This window comes from Labrus bergylta, chromosome 11, assembly GCF_963930695.1.
Source record: "Labrus bergylta chromosome 11, fLabBer1.1, whole genome shotgun sequence".
Lineage (NCBI taxonomy): Eukaryota > Metazoa > Chordata > Actinopteri > Labriformes > Labridae > Labrus > Labrus bergylta.
Genome location: NC_089205.1, coordinates 5,935,562 through 5,950,426, shown reverse-complemented (window position 1 = coordinate 5,950,426; position 14,865 = coordinate 5,935,562). Strand labels below are relative to the sequence as shown.

Sequence of the window (14,865 nt, the reverse complement as noted above, 5' to 3'; positions counted from 1 at the left end):
ATTGAATCATGACCCCAAAAATCGAAATCGAATCGTGAGAATTCCAAAGATTTCCGGGCTTAAAAGAAAAAAATTCAATTTTCGATTGGGGTAAATGTTCACCGTCTGCTCAAGTGAAAGTTTTGAAGAAAAGGTTGCCTAATAATAATACATAAACTACATCTTCACTTGCTGTGAATTACCCATTGCAGAGGCTTGACATGCAAGATTTTAATCATACAGCACTGTGAAGAGACGAACGTTTCATAACTCGTTAATGATGATCTTTTGTCTGTTTCTTTCATGGTAAAGAGAGACTGTAGTATTTTCAAGTTTGGGTTCATATTGAAGGTCGTATAAATACAGTTCATACAATCAAGCAAACCAGGCAAACAAATATGAAACTTATTTTAAAATATAGATCAGAGGCAGACAACCTCACGTGACAGGATCAATATCTTTTCAGACTTTAAACATGATCGTCTTTCTACATGTAAATAGCCTTCATCACATAGCAATACCAGGATATTAAACAGTCTCCTGTTTTACAAACAAACAATTATAGAATCATGTTAATTTAAAAATAAAATCTTATCTTTAAATCATTCCTTTACACATTATTCTACTCTGTCATCTCCTTCCCTGATTTCTTAGCATTGCTGACCTCCACCCCACAGAGAACAGGACAGTAGAAGCTTTGTAAGTGTGAACAGGCGACACTCGGTCCTGTTTCTCCTGAGCTTCTGTGTGTGTGTGAGTGTGTGTTGCGTGTGCATGTGCAGTTAATAAAGGAGCTGCTGAGAGATGGCTCTCACCTCATGACCTCCAAACCCCCCTAAGAATCCTTCACTTACCTCGACTTATGACTGAACTCAGCAGCTCAGATTGAGCAGGACCGGGATGATATTGCAGACTAAGCCAGACAAGACAGAGTTGTCTGGATCCCCCCAACTCCCACTATCATCTCAACAGAGGTCACACATAAAACACATTAAAGCTAATGACACTAAAAAGATCTTCAAAGTAGGCTATGTCAAGGAAATATGACCCTCTGTATGATTTCTACAAGTGGTGTTCTTTGAGCAGGAAGCTGGCTTGTTGTCCATGACTAAATGAAACATCTGTTTATTAAAGAAGTAATCATAGAGCAAGAAAAAAAAACACTGCAGCGCTGCTCAGGCATGTTTCACATTAGGCTGCAGCAACACAGTACCTAGAGATACAACGTTTCACTTAGCTTGCATTTTACACACGCTTCGCAGCATAGAAACACTCCGGCACATTAATACACAGACACATTTAGGCACAGATATACAAGCTACTGCAGTCCAGCAAGGTAGCCGTGATGAACAGGTAAAGTTAGCAAGTGTGTCACCAGCATTAGTTAGCCAAAACACACATCCTAGCGCAAGACACCTATATGTTTCTGAAGAGGTGTTTTTCGAAACCTAACTCATGGAGTTGCCAAAATTGGAAAAGTTTTTTCCACCTAACTTTCAATCAGTCCAGAAACAGGAAAGAGTTAGTGTTAAGGCGGGTCTTAACCTTCTGCAACAAGCTAAAATGTCCCCACCATGTCGGTCCACTAAGCCACGCCCCTAGTTATACAATGCATAATTCTTGGCCTCAATATTATCAAATACGATGACTTTAAACACAGAGCTATAGAGACAAAAACTATTTTTTAATGAACGAGAAAAAGGTCTATTTCTGCTGTAAAAAGTGACATTTTTAAAATCTGACCTAATGGAGATTTCTTGGCTTTTGCAGCCAACCTCAAGTGGACACTCCAGGAACTGCAGTTTTTTTGCATTACTACTTTGACTTCATTTTTCTCCAACAGAGGATGCTGTGTGCAAAATACCAAGTGAGAAATTGGTACTCAAAATACTTTGAATTTGGAAGGGACAATTTTATAACAACTGTATGGTACCCTTTGAACACCAATTAACAAACGGACAAAACACATTTTGGTGTCTGATAATGATACAGCCTCTAGGAGTGTTGTTTACAGTCTTACCAGTAATTTGAGACACCAGGATGGAGTTAATGAGATTCACCTGCATACAGACACCTTTTTTTAAAGTTTGATAAAAGAATAAATTGTTGACGGATGACCTCTGTTAGGTTCTGGTGTTGCAGTATGGCCAATGTGTTCTGCCTCTTTTGCTCTCCACACGGACTGTTCTCCTGTGTTCAGATAATGCCAGCTGTAATGATAGTGAGCGATTACTCAGACTACAAACGGAAATCACTTGGACAGCACTTTCCAAATCCAAAATTGTGCCATTGGCCGACAGATTTTGCCTTTAATTACAGAATCTTTAAAAAGACATAATTGTTAAAATCAAACATTAAACAAGCTCGCAGACGAAGACCAAAACATAACTTAAAGGAAATCCACAATTGATGCTACTCTTTTCAGATTTAGTAAAAGTCACTTTGCTGAAGAAGTCTCTGATCATTATGTGCTAATTTACAATCAGGTACTTTTTGAACCTTTTGTTTTCTTAAACATTCAAGCTTTATTTTCTACTTCCAACAAAGCACAATGCTGTACACGTGGCAGTGTCCTAGTACTGTAGTTTTTTGAGTCAGCAGCGCTGAAAGGATCCCCTGTGACCTATTCCACCGTCAGTTTCAAACTTCCAAACACACTTTAATCTTCATGACTCATTTAGCGTGAGCTGAATCTTAAGGGGTAATAAAAGTTTAAACTACAACTGAGAACAACGAGGAGCCAAAAAACACAGATTTTTCCTCCTTTTTTTCCACTGCAGTCAGGGCGTGAAATAAGATTAGGATGAATCTTCAAACAAGCAAAGAACGTTTTCTTTTCAGCTTCTCCTTTCATCATTGTTTATTCTCTTATTTTCCTTTCTTAGCGGCATGCTCTTGAGTGTCCTGTAGTTACAGACTCCTTGATTTGATCTGAACCCAAATTCTGATTGACGGGTTCATTGGCCTGGCTCTAAATAAACTCTTTCCGAGTAGTTGGGGGAAATATATTTTACTGCACTACCTCCCGGCCCTCCTGAGACTCCCCTCGCAGCGGTCAAGCTCAACATGGCAGAAACAAGAAAGATAGACTTAGCAGGAAACAATGATATGACTCAAACAGAGCCTGGAAAGCCCACAAGTCTTGGCTGGGAAGAGTTATGTAAGTTACCCCAGTGGCTTGTGTGTGTTGGACGCGCTACAGAGGGCGGATCGGTGGCCGCCAGTACTCGGTGTGGCGGCTGGCGCTGTGCGGAGCTTCGTGGATCTGTGGATCTATTCCTAGTGGTGTAATTAGAGGGACGCAGATGAAGTGCAGTGGGGAAGCGCTCTCTTTAACAGCTGCAATGTGTGTGTGCTTGTTTTCTTTCGCGTCTCGTCCTCTTCACTCGTCCTTAACGATCCTTGACTTGATTATTAGGTACGATGCCAAGGTCAAAATACACTCATCTTTTGATGGCAGAGATATTGTCCAACAACTTGTACATTTTCTTTTGACTCTCTCTGGCACTAGATGGAGTGATTGACCCAGCAACCATACGAGTCACCAGCGTCTGCTCTTTGTTCTCTCAAACCTCTTTTTTCTGCAGCCCTGCTCAGTGTTTACATGCTGTGCTGGAAGAAGAATTCTATCCTCAGACCTTCATTTAATGCTATGTTTAATTAAAGCGACATAAAAATAATCAAAAACATTTACTTAAGATACTTCAGAAGTATTCATTAAACACGATACCTTTAAGAAATATTTAATTTTTGCATATATAGAAAATGCTAATTGTAACTTATTTGTGCCCTGATGAGGAACTTCACAGGGCTTAATCTACTGGGGAGTTCCCAACACTTTACTTGCTACAGTTTAATTTATTTAGGAACAGAAAACACAAGTTTGAGCATTTATACCACAACAAAGAAAAATGTAATCTGCTACGATTCATTGATTGAGTCATTTTTTTCATGGCCTCTTAGCAGGAGCGTGTCAAAAGGGGTGGCCAGGGGTGGCTTGGGCTCCCTTTGAAATCCTATTGGCCTCCCAAAATCCTAGAACCATGATTGGCTATGTGCCCTGTCAGAGGCAGGACTTATGTTAAGAAACAAAAATATTCAGTGTTATTTGCATGTCATTTTAGCACATTTTCTTAGTTAGGACTTCAAATTTTAAATAAATATGTGTAGATCTATTTCATGATACAGGTGCAAAGGAAAAAAAATTGCAAGCAAACTCCAGTATGAACTAACTGCCGTATATATTTTTACAGGTCAGAGCATGCAGGAGTCTGACCACACCCCTGCTTTTAGTTTTCTTTGTCCTAAATCTTAATAAGTAACAATGATCTGTTAGTTTTGGATTGTTTGTTGGATAAAACATGGAATTTAATCATGTGGACCTTAGGACATTCCAACATGCTTGTCTTTCATGTTTCATGAGGCTGGACTATTGCAATAATTAAGAATGGAAATTAGCAGTTAGGTACATCACTAAAGATAAAACAGCACTGCAGACTTTGTTTTCCCTGGTTTTTGTCTCCAAGGCAACATGCAGGTTACCCTACTTCTAATAGGAGGTGTTTATTGGGACCAAATGCACACAGGGAAGCTCCTCAGACAATACCAAGGGACGAAAGGAACTCTACTTTCTCTGACTTTTTTTTTTATACATATATACTTTTTTCTTGATTTTTCTTGAAAAATGTTTTTTATTCTACAAAGACATTTTGATGATTGCATATAAAAGGACATTAAATACAATAAGATTACTCAGCATTTTACCTTTTTAATATCAAATAAGCTCATTAATAGTTATTTTAAGGCCAGGATGTGTCATATTTGTAGATCTGAGTTCTGCATATTGTAAAAACTGAACCAGTCTTACATCTTACTGCTTGTACTTTGACCATGAAACAGTCAAATCAATTTAATTTAAACTGGATGAGGGTACGGTTCACTTCCACCCGTGTCTGTAAAAGATCTCTTATACTACCTTTTTCAGTGTCATAAACCTCAGCAGGCTACCACAGAATCAGAATTAAATTTTTGTGCAGCCGTCTAAATGATCTGAATGTGGAAGTTTTGAATAACCCCATCAAAGCAGGAGTAATGGCAGATGAATCAAGACTGAATCCCTCCCCACACAGAACTGTCCCATAAACCATACCCCTGCTTTAGTAACAGGCCAGTCTAATGAATAGCCTGGCCCGTGGAGCCTGACCATTGAGGCAGCTGTGCTGTGAAGGCAGCTCTCGGTGGTGTAATAACTCCGTCTCTCCGTCTTACTGATGTGTGAAAGAAACCAGGCCGTCGCCGAAAAACCCTCGACCCACACGCACATGTTGAACACGAGGGGAATTCCCACACACAAGTAGCTTCACTTGGCCGCACATTTATAGCCACACATTTAGCACGGATTGAGTTGTGTCTTCACACCAAGATAGTAATTAGCACTCACAGCCGGCTCTGATGTGATTTACAGCAGCTGCTCAGCAGGGCTCTCTGCCTTGCCTTTTTTTTCCAGAATTTCCACTGCAGATCAGATGGGTTTGTCGTTCCACCCTGAATTATACTGTACCTGTACTATTACAATTTTGGGGAATATTTTTCACAGATTTTAGAGACAGACTTTGTTGAACAAGTTGTATATAGAAGAAAGTACTGGTAGTTATATGTCATCTTAGCAAGCATGCAAACAGTTTAATTGCATGGATTGTTGTTGTTTTTTGCAATGATGGCAACAACTGTTCGTCCAATGCAAAGTTTAGGACTTGTAGCAGTGTGCACTGCTAATTCTGTCACAAAGAAATATCCTTCAAAGAGCATGAATTGGGAATTTATTGTGATATGGAACAACCAATGGGCATAATGCGGTGTCTCATTTAAGCTTTATCAATCGCAGGAAATCTGTTGTAAAAAAAGCTTGATCAACTTATCAAAAATAAAAACACTTTAATGGTTTTTTGGATAAACATTTTGTGCAAGATCTTTTGAACAGTTGCTAGTACCCATCTAAAAAGCCTGGTCTTTCCTGTTTTTTTTTTTTATAGCTTTCTCTTTAGTGAGGTAACATAAGTTTAGATAAGTCAAGTAAGGGTGTCAAAATGTTCTATACTTTGACACCTTTTGATACCACATGTTATTTGTTATTATTTCAGTCATATTTTACCCCAAGCTGCTGTGAGAGAGAGATAACTTCATTGGCTAAGATTTGGTACTGAAACAAGTTACTCAATACTGGATGCTATGACTCATTTTTGGTCATTGTGGTGTTGAAACAGGTACTGTTATTGTTTGGTTTTTACTAGTATCAGTGAAAAATTCTGCTATTGTGGCAAACCTACTCTGTACACTGTCCACACCTCTAATCCATGCATAGGTTGATCTACAGTAACAAGGTCAAGATGACGAGTACAGAGCACACTATGATGTCATTAAAAAAATGCTTTATAACTCTAATATTGCAGAGGAATAGCAGTCATTGGCCTTAGTGGATGATATTAATTGTTTAAAATGTTTGTATTTGAATATATCGCTAAGAAACAGACACATGGACCTAAAACCACCACTGGTAATAGGCGTTAGATGGCATGATTGTGATCAAGCAGTTCTAGAGATAAAGAATATTCTGTGTCAAATAGGGTATATGGATGTATCTCAGCCAAATGATGCTGTCAACATCCATCTTTGACATTTTAAGTACATCAAAACATCTATAAATGAGATAGAGTAAAGTCATAATAGATCTTCTGAGTTTTTGCAAGCAAATCTAGCGCTGAATTAAAGCCATGAATAGCTAAAACCCATTTTTCCCAGCTTTGTTGCTTTGAGCAGCTAGATCAGAAACGTCATTCCTGCACTGCCAGACCATCTTACTCTGGTTATCCTAAAGACCACTAAACCATATAAATGATAGAGATATCTGCTACTCACAAAGGTTCAATAAAGACATCACCACATGAACTCCATGCCAAAAGGAGAGCATATCCATCCAATCCAAAAGCCACATTTTATAAGTAGTAAATATTGAAGACAGATCATTTACAACATTTAAGTGAAACCTATTCAAGATGATAAAAAAACAACAATATCAAAGAAGGAACACATTATATCTGGAAAAAAACAAAACATAAAGATAAGTGGTTACAAGGCCAGAGCTAAGGAGAGTAACTTGGCCAGCCGCTGACCATGACTCAGGGTCTCTGGAAAGCAGGGATCAAAGAGACTCACCCAATATTCCCCCTATGCCCAACACTCACCAACACACCAGACACCTCAACAGTGTGGAGTCATTCACAGCCCACACAGTGCGGTAACACACAGGTCATTTGTAACTCCTTTTCGGTATGTGTGTAGGTGGGTGGCTTGGTGGGGAAGTTGCTAAGTGTCTTGTTCCCATGGTTTGTTTGTACTGGCAGCAGAGTTCATGGAAAGAGGTTAGAGAGAAGAGCAACCTTGCCTAAAAGTCATGATTTATGCATCATTTTAATCTATTTTCTTGATGCAAAAAACTAACACAACACAATTACATTTAATATAAATAACTGAAACTTATAGTTTTCACTGTCAGTGAAAAAGAGACAAAAAAGTCAGCAAACAAAATGTCCTTCATGCTTCCTTTATCTGGGCAAGAGCAGCGTACAAAATAACAACGGACACATTTCAGCACAGGGCCTTCAAAAGCTGTCAGTGGCCTTTAAAGCATGCCCTTTTATAAACATACCAAAATAAAGTGTTGCATGGAAAAACTTTTATAACCCTTGAACCTTACGAGACATGAATCATTAAAGAAACACTGCTGGGTCGGTACAGTTATAAAGGTTTTATCGCCCAAGCCGGTGGGAACAGTGGTTGAAGCATTTTAGCAAGTTCTGCAAGATCAGACTTTGCACACTAGTCCAAAATACTCTATCAGTGTATGGCGCTCAACCCAGATTACTCAGTTTGTTGAACTAAATTTGTCACTTGCATCATCAGAAATGTTTCTCATATCATTAGAGTTTTCATAAAATCAAGTCAACACAAAAAGCTTTGCAACAAACATTACCAGAAGTTCACACTTGGTTAAATGTAGGTTGTCACATTGCATGATTACATTTCAGTGCCAGAAAAACATACACTGACTATAGTGGACACTGATATTTTGTCTTCATGTTCAGTAAACAATCAAACCAAATAAACATCTGTAACATCCTAATGCCAGCATCAGTACCAAAAACTAAGGTCTGGACTAGATCATAATGTTAACGTTCCCCCTTTAGTGAAATCCTGACATCATTAGACGTTATTGTAGGTTTGACTTGACCAATACCAACCTGACAAATTTGACCGTCCATATGACATTGGTGGTTGATGTCAGCCCAAGTTTTTATTTTATTTTTATTTTTATTTTTTTACAACAGCCTGATTTCGCGTTGAGATTGAAATGCAATACGATGAAACATGATACACTTTAGTGTCTGCTTGGGTAAATTGGTCTTGGACACCAGTGCTGCACATATTTAGCTTTCTCTACACTAAAATCAATAGAAACAAACAACAATCCACATGTAAACAGAGAAGCACATCACAAACTCAAACACTTTGGCGCTATTGAAATCTGCCACGATGCCATCCAGTGCCAGCTGGATGAATTTTTATCACATGCAGCTAATTGCATTAATATATTAATGATAATCATTTGAATAGGAATGTTATGTTTGGTAGCATGACTCTTACCAACTAATCAAAACGTCGAGCATCGGTCTAGGTCATTCCTAGCCTTGCAAAAAATGCTGACATTTCCGCTTAAATGTGGTGTTGGAGTGAAGCCTTAATGGTACACGTTTTACTCTGCTCATTTTTTTCTCCAAGTTTCTTATATTAAGGAGAAATTCACGACCTGTATTTTAACACAATAGAAGGTCATGATGTGATAAAAACATTTGGAGTCGGGAGACTTAATCTCTTGCACAAAATACTATTCTTGGCAATCTGTCCCATTCACGCTGAGATGTTTTGCTATGAACAAAAATATCAGATTAAACGGATAAACAGATCAACATCTTCATCTCTAGATGTAAGAAGGATAAAATCATTAAATCAAAGGCATACTTGTTTTTATCTCCTCCAAAGAAACAGAACAGCACTAGTTGCATGGCTGCTTTAACTGGCAGACCCTCCAGCTATAGTTTGCACACACGACAATCCAGCAGTTTACAATACTGATTCTGACTCACCACTCTCAGCTAACATGCCAGATGGTCCATGATGTTGTAAATTTGCCAGATAATGTGAAGATCTCTGGTTTGCAGTTTTTTATAGTCTTGATTGAAATTATTAAGCAAATTCTAGACATTTGATTTAAACGTATTTATGCAACCTTAAAATAAATAGATGGTCAATTTCACTCTTCACAAAAACATCTCCCTTCAGTTTCTTACTTTGTTCTGTATTATCAATGGACAATTGAAGCACTGTGATATCTTACCTATGACCAGCGGCTGTGAATGTTTAAAAGGATTTCATTAGTTGACGGAATTGAACAGCTCTGTGAGAAGTCTAAAAGAGACCGTGAAAATACAAGGAGCTTACCTCTGCAGCCTCACTGTCTGCCTGTTTGCTCCGAAAGGGGATTAAGTGCTGATCACAGTCCCAAATTCTTTTTCAGGAGACTGTAGACGGGAGCAATTTGTTTTGGGGCTTTTTAAACAGAGCATCAAAAGAGGCCTGGTGTTAAAGTTCCCTGTAAGCTGCTGTGAGAACATGTTTATGTTAGGTTGGAAAACCACAGAAAGAAAACAAAGTTAAAAGCATTAGGATTCTCTGGGAATTTGGATTAGTGGCAGTAAATTGGGGCGGTAGATTTGGTGGATAAAGTCTTTCAGGTAAAGTAGGAACTTCCTCAGCATTCCCATTCATCCTGTGTTCTACTGGACAGCCCTGTGGTATGACAAAAATAATGCCCCCCCCCTCCTCTTTTGAAACAATTCCATCAGGAAGTGTGCAAATATGTAAATGCTCCATAAAAACAGACTTAAGTAGTGTGTTTTCCACTTAAGGTGATGAAAGAACCAGCCCCGAGCTCTGCCTCGAGAACAGTCACGCTCTGTGAACTTGACCGCTACGGTGACTGCCCCTTGTGTGTTTCGGCGAGACTTTAAAGGCGGGCAAGTTCCCTCCGTTCAAAGAGCTGGTGTTCCAGCAGAGTAATATCAAACTAATGGCTAGTTTAGCGTCACACACCTTTTTCATATCTATTAATATCTTAAGTGCTCACAGGTGGCCTGCCTATGGAGCGCGTAGAAAAACATAACTGTTGGTTTCAGTCACGGTACATCAAATTAACCATAAGGACCTCCCCCCCCCCCACACTTTTTCTCTGCTCCTGTGTTTTTCTTTGCGGCCCTTGGTCCCCTCCACCCTATTCCCTTTTGCCCTCCTTCCATGTCTGTTTTTGTCTTCCTCTCTTCCAATGTTCAGTGATTTAGTAGACCTGTAAAACACAGGAAGGTGGCAGAATGACTTTTTTTGGCAGTTGTTACAGTCATCCTTCGTTCTTTGAGGAGCTGTGCAAAACAATGACACTACTATTGACCATTTTCAAACCAAATGTGTTAAAGGTGTAAATTAAAACTCTTTATGAAGAGTTTTTAGAAAATAACCCATTGGGGAATAGAGCTGTTGGGCTTCATTAGATAGAACAGCTGAAGAGAGACAGGAAATGTTGGGAGGAGAGAGTGGGAGACGACATGCAGCAAAGGGCCGGTGGCATATTTGAAACCCTTGGACGCTGCGGCGAGGGCTATGGCCTCTGTATATGGGGTGCACAAAATAACCACGAGGTTATCCGGTGCCCCAGGATGAGATTATTTAATAAAATACACTACCAATGCATGTAGTGCACAAAATCCTTAAGTCAGCCTTTTGCTGACTGGATACCATGTTCTTTATTGTTTGACACAAATATTTTGTTGGAACTCAAAAGTAGGGCTCATGTCAAAGACAATACCCACTGTCCCCGTCCCCTTCCCCCATTAATTATTTAGAATTCAGTAGTACCCAAGAAAAAAAATGCCCAGTTGATGTTAGCTGATTCTATGTTTTGTTTAAATAAACTGTTGTAAGCATACGGCAGTAGCTCAGTAGCTCGGGCGGCAGTAGCTCAGTCTGTAGGGACTTGGGTTGGGAATCGGAGGGTAGCTGGTTCAAGTCCCAGCACAGACCAAGTCCAGATATTGCCCTGGTAGCTGGAGAGGTACCTGAGCTCTGCCAATATTGTCATATTGGCCTGGCAGCTAACCAGGACCTAACCCCCCCACCAGCTCAGGAGTGCCCACTGCAGGCAGCCCCCTCACTCTGAAACCTCTCCATTAGTGCCTATAGTGTCTATAGGTTCCTGTTTGTGCATGTGTGTGTATTTCAGCCTATGTTTGTGTAGCATGTTAACTAGACAGAGTGTAAAAACGAATTTCCCCTCGCGGGATCAATAAAATATACATTATTATTATTATACCAACAGAAAGTTAAAAGAAGCTAAGAAGCTAACAAGGCTTTAAGTCAGAGGTGGTTAATATACTGTAGTTTGATGACAAAGGGAGTTTTGTCAAGGCACCATGAAATGACCAAATCAACACATCCACTTGGATAATATTTTTCAAAGGGACTTGCTTTGGATGGTATAGACACTAAGCTGATCGCTGTGATTTGACACAACAATATTGGATGAAGAAAATCAGGCAGGGCAAGAACAACACAAATGGTTCACAGACCTCCAGCTTACAGATATATTTTGAACTCCAATATCTTTGTCACTTTGATTGACTAACCCTAACCCTGCCATTAACATGGATGTTAGTCAGATACTTGTTAAGTAAAGCCAATGAACTATATCATTACTTGAGTAAGTAACTCTCATTTTCAAAACCTGGAAGATAATAACACATTCAAACTAAGACTCTAAATAAATTCTCAGCTAAAAAATACAAGCTTGGGATATAATTTGTAATACAGATATGTAATTAATCGCACTGCTGTCTTCGTTATATAAGAGGAGGTTGACTTTGGCTTGTTAGTGTCTGACTAACCATGAGGTCTTCTTTGCTGCCCAGTGGAAATAAAACTGCTCATAAATTAGTGTGGTGATTTGGTGGTGAGAGGATTAGTAGGGCGTTTTCCGCCTTCCTTCAATTAGCACCGTAGCCGCAATTGCACTGAGAACACATACCTATTAATCTATTACTTTGGCAACCATTGGAACCATGAAACCATTGGAATCTTTTAGAGATCCAAGGCCAAGTTTGCCAAAGAGGGTTTCTTGAATAAATTGAACTGATCTTCATGACCTTTAAAAAAAAAATGTTAAACACAACAATAGGTATTAGTGGATTTGTGGGCTGATGTAGAGGAGGACAGTTGGTGTAACATTGGTAGATAAATGATCCTGAATGGGTGGTCGATGAACCCATGGTAACACTAACACCTCAGGTAGTTTTATATACAATATGCAGGGTGAATCTGTGTTGTATATGCTCAGCATATGTGTAAGTATACAGAAAAACAAAGACTCCTGTCCTCCTCTACATATTGGCAGCCCTGAAGACAAGTCCTGGTCCTACCATGGATAGTCTTTCATTTGTGTGCTGGGCTCATTTGCTCTGAAGTTTATGCATCCTGGTAACAGTAAAGCTATCTGAGTCCCCCAAGTACTACATCATGTAAGCCTTATGTCTTCCACATGGTTATAATTTGAGATTTTCCTGATTTTCAAAGCTTTTTTGGAGCCTAGTGTTGTTAATTAAAAAGTGGACTAGTTTTGTTGTGGCCTTCTGTGTTGCCAAGCAGGGAAATCACCGCCCTTTATGTTGCTCTCTCCATTTCTTTCATTGCTTTTCTCTCTCTCTCTCTCTCGCTCTCCTACTCCGGTATTCCATCTGCCTTTGTCAAAAATAAAGCTAGCCCAACCACTTTGTAAATGAAACATCCTTGCTGTATTAATGGGACTGAGCAGATGTTTTCTGTTTGGGTGGTCAGAGATGGGACAGTAAGGCCTGCAGCAAAACAAAAGAAAAAAAAGATTTTTGGTTAAAAAAGAGACAGAAAGCAAAAGCGGTTATTTATGGAAATGATTATATCACTTCCCTCATGTCCCATACAGGCGCATGTCTCGCACACATGGCAAATTAGAGGTCATCCCTTCCAGTTTAGCGCACGTCTAAGTACGCGTGCCAGCGATTTTGGTACTAAAACATCGTAAATAACACTGTAACCTCTGGGACGAGGTGTTATAAATAGGATGTGTCAAACCCTGCTCCAGCCAGCCTCTGGTTTTCCCCGAAACCCTCTCTTTTCACCCACCGAGCGGCTCAGCTACTTTTTAATTTGGCCTTCCCGCGGGCTAACCGACTGACGCCTCACGGTGAGGGCCTCTGTATTTCAACAAGGCCACAAAACCCCCAGTCCTCCGCCGTTGCAGCTCTCCAGCCTTTCTGAGCTGTTACTTTTTTGGAGCCCAGACTCAACCATCAGCAGAACAGAAAGGCTGGCCAGAGCGGCCAAGTCTCATCTGTCAGAAATCCCAGGGGCCAGACTCTCCAGCCACTGGGTGGGCGTGGCCCGACCATAACATAGAGAGGAGGAAGAAAAAAAAAAAAGAAAGAGCGGCGTGTTGGGGAGAGAGGGTTCGAGAGCGAGAGGAAGCTCCCAGATAAACAGACCGCAGCGCCTCAACTCCTAATCACCCTGCGCTTCCGTTTCCAGACTCTATAATTAGAAGGGCCCCGTCCCTTTTTTCTCTCTATTCCCAGTTGACGCAAATGCTTCTTGTGGCTTGGCACCTCGTTTGGGGCGTGGGTTTTCAAGAGTTTACAGGCCCTGGGCCTTAGCTCTATGGCTTTCTGGTCGCTCTGATACAGCATGAATTGCTAACCACTGTCTTAATGCACACTTCACTTCTGCTCTCCTCCCTCCACCTCTGATAATCAACATGACCCCATCGCACATCCACTCCTCTTGTCTTCTCTCAATACCTCGCTACGTCATCTTTAAATAGAACTATTTCTCCAGTCAAACACAAAAATATGAAGTAAAAAAAATCCTTTCAACTCTGAATGAATGTGCAAATATTCGTAGCAAACTTGTTTTTTCTGTCAGGACTGTTTTCCATCTACCCTTGCATGTGTTGCTGAATTCTTTTAATGTCTTGCCATTTCAGCCTCCTCTTTTCACATTTGACATACCACCCAATAAAGCCTGGCCACTAATTAAAACCTACTGCAGCCTCCACATAAAAGATTCCGAGGGGAAAAACTCAGAGGGGAAATACTAATTACTTTAATATCATTTATGTCTGGGAGTCATTCAAAAAGACAGACAATTTTTTCTTCAAATCTTACACTCTGTACAGTATCAGTGAGTCATTTCCAACATTTTGAGTAATCTCCGGGGTTGGTTTCTAACATCTCAAAAGGCTTCTGGGGAAGGGTTTTTGGGTTGTGCTTGAAAAGCAGCACGGCATTTTTCCCCTGACCGAGCCAGTTTAGATCTGGGTTTGTTCTGGTGTGGTTTGTTGAGCTTGTTGTTTATGATGAGGGCCTCTACTTTTTGCAGTTTGACGAGCTTCAAATAAAACGGGACCAAATGAATGGGCCTGTCAGTGGGGGTTACACTTGTGCTGAGCTGTGGTTCAGTGTTTCGGTGCATGTCAATGTACACACACACCCGGAGCCGTCCGACGATGTATGAAAACATAGATCCTCTCTTTTACAGATACTCATCATCTTGTCTGCCCTTGAAGTAGCACACAAGTGCAGCCCTGCCTTGAACCAGACCGGGCGATCATGCAGGGGGAAGGCTCCGTTTTATGACAACAACAAACGATAGCTGGCTTTGTTTTAACGGGCTAGTTTGTTGGTTTTCAAAAGGCAG

The 14,865-nt window shown here is 40.2% G+C and overlaps 1 protein-coding gene across 3 annotated transcripts in view; it reads left to right on the top strand.

Annotated features, from left to right (window-relative positions):
• Nucleotides 1-14,865, top strand: part of bcas3 (BCAS3 microtubule associated cell migration factor) — a 336,126-nt gene that overhangs the window by 50,908 nt on the left and 270,353 nt on the right. The gene's annotated exons all lie outside the window — the stretch shown is intronic.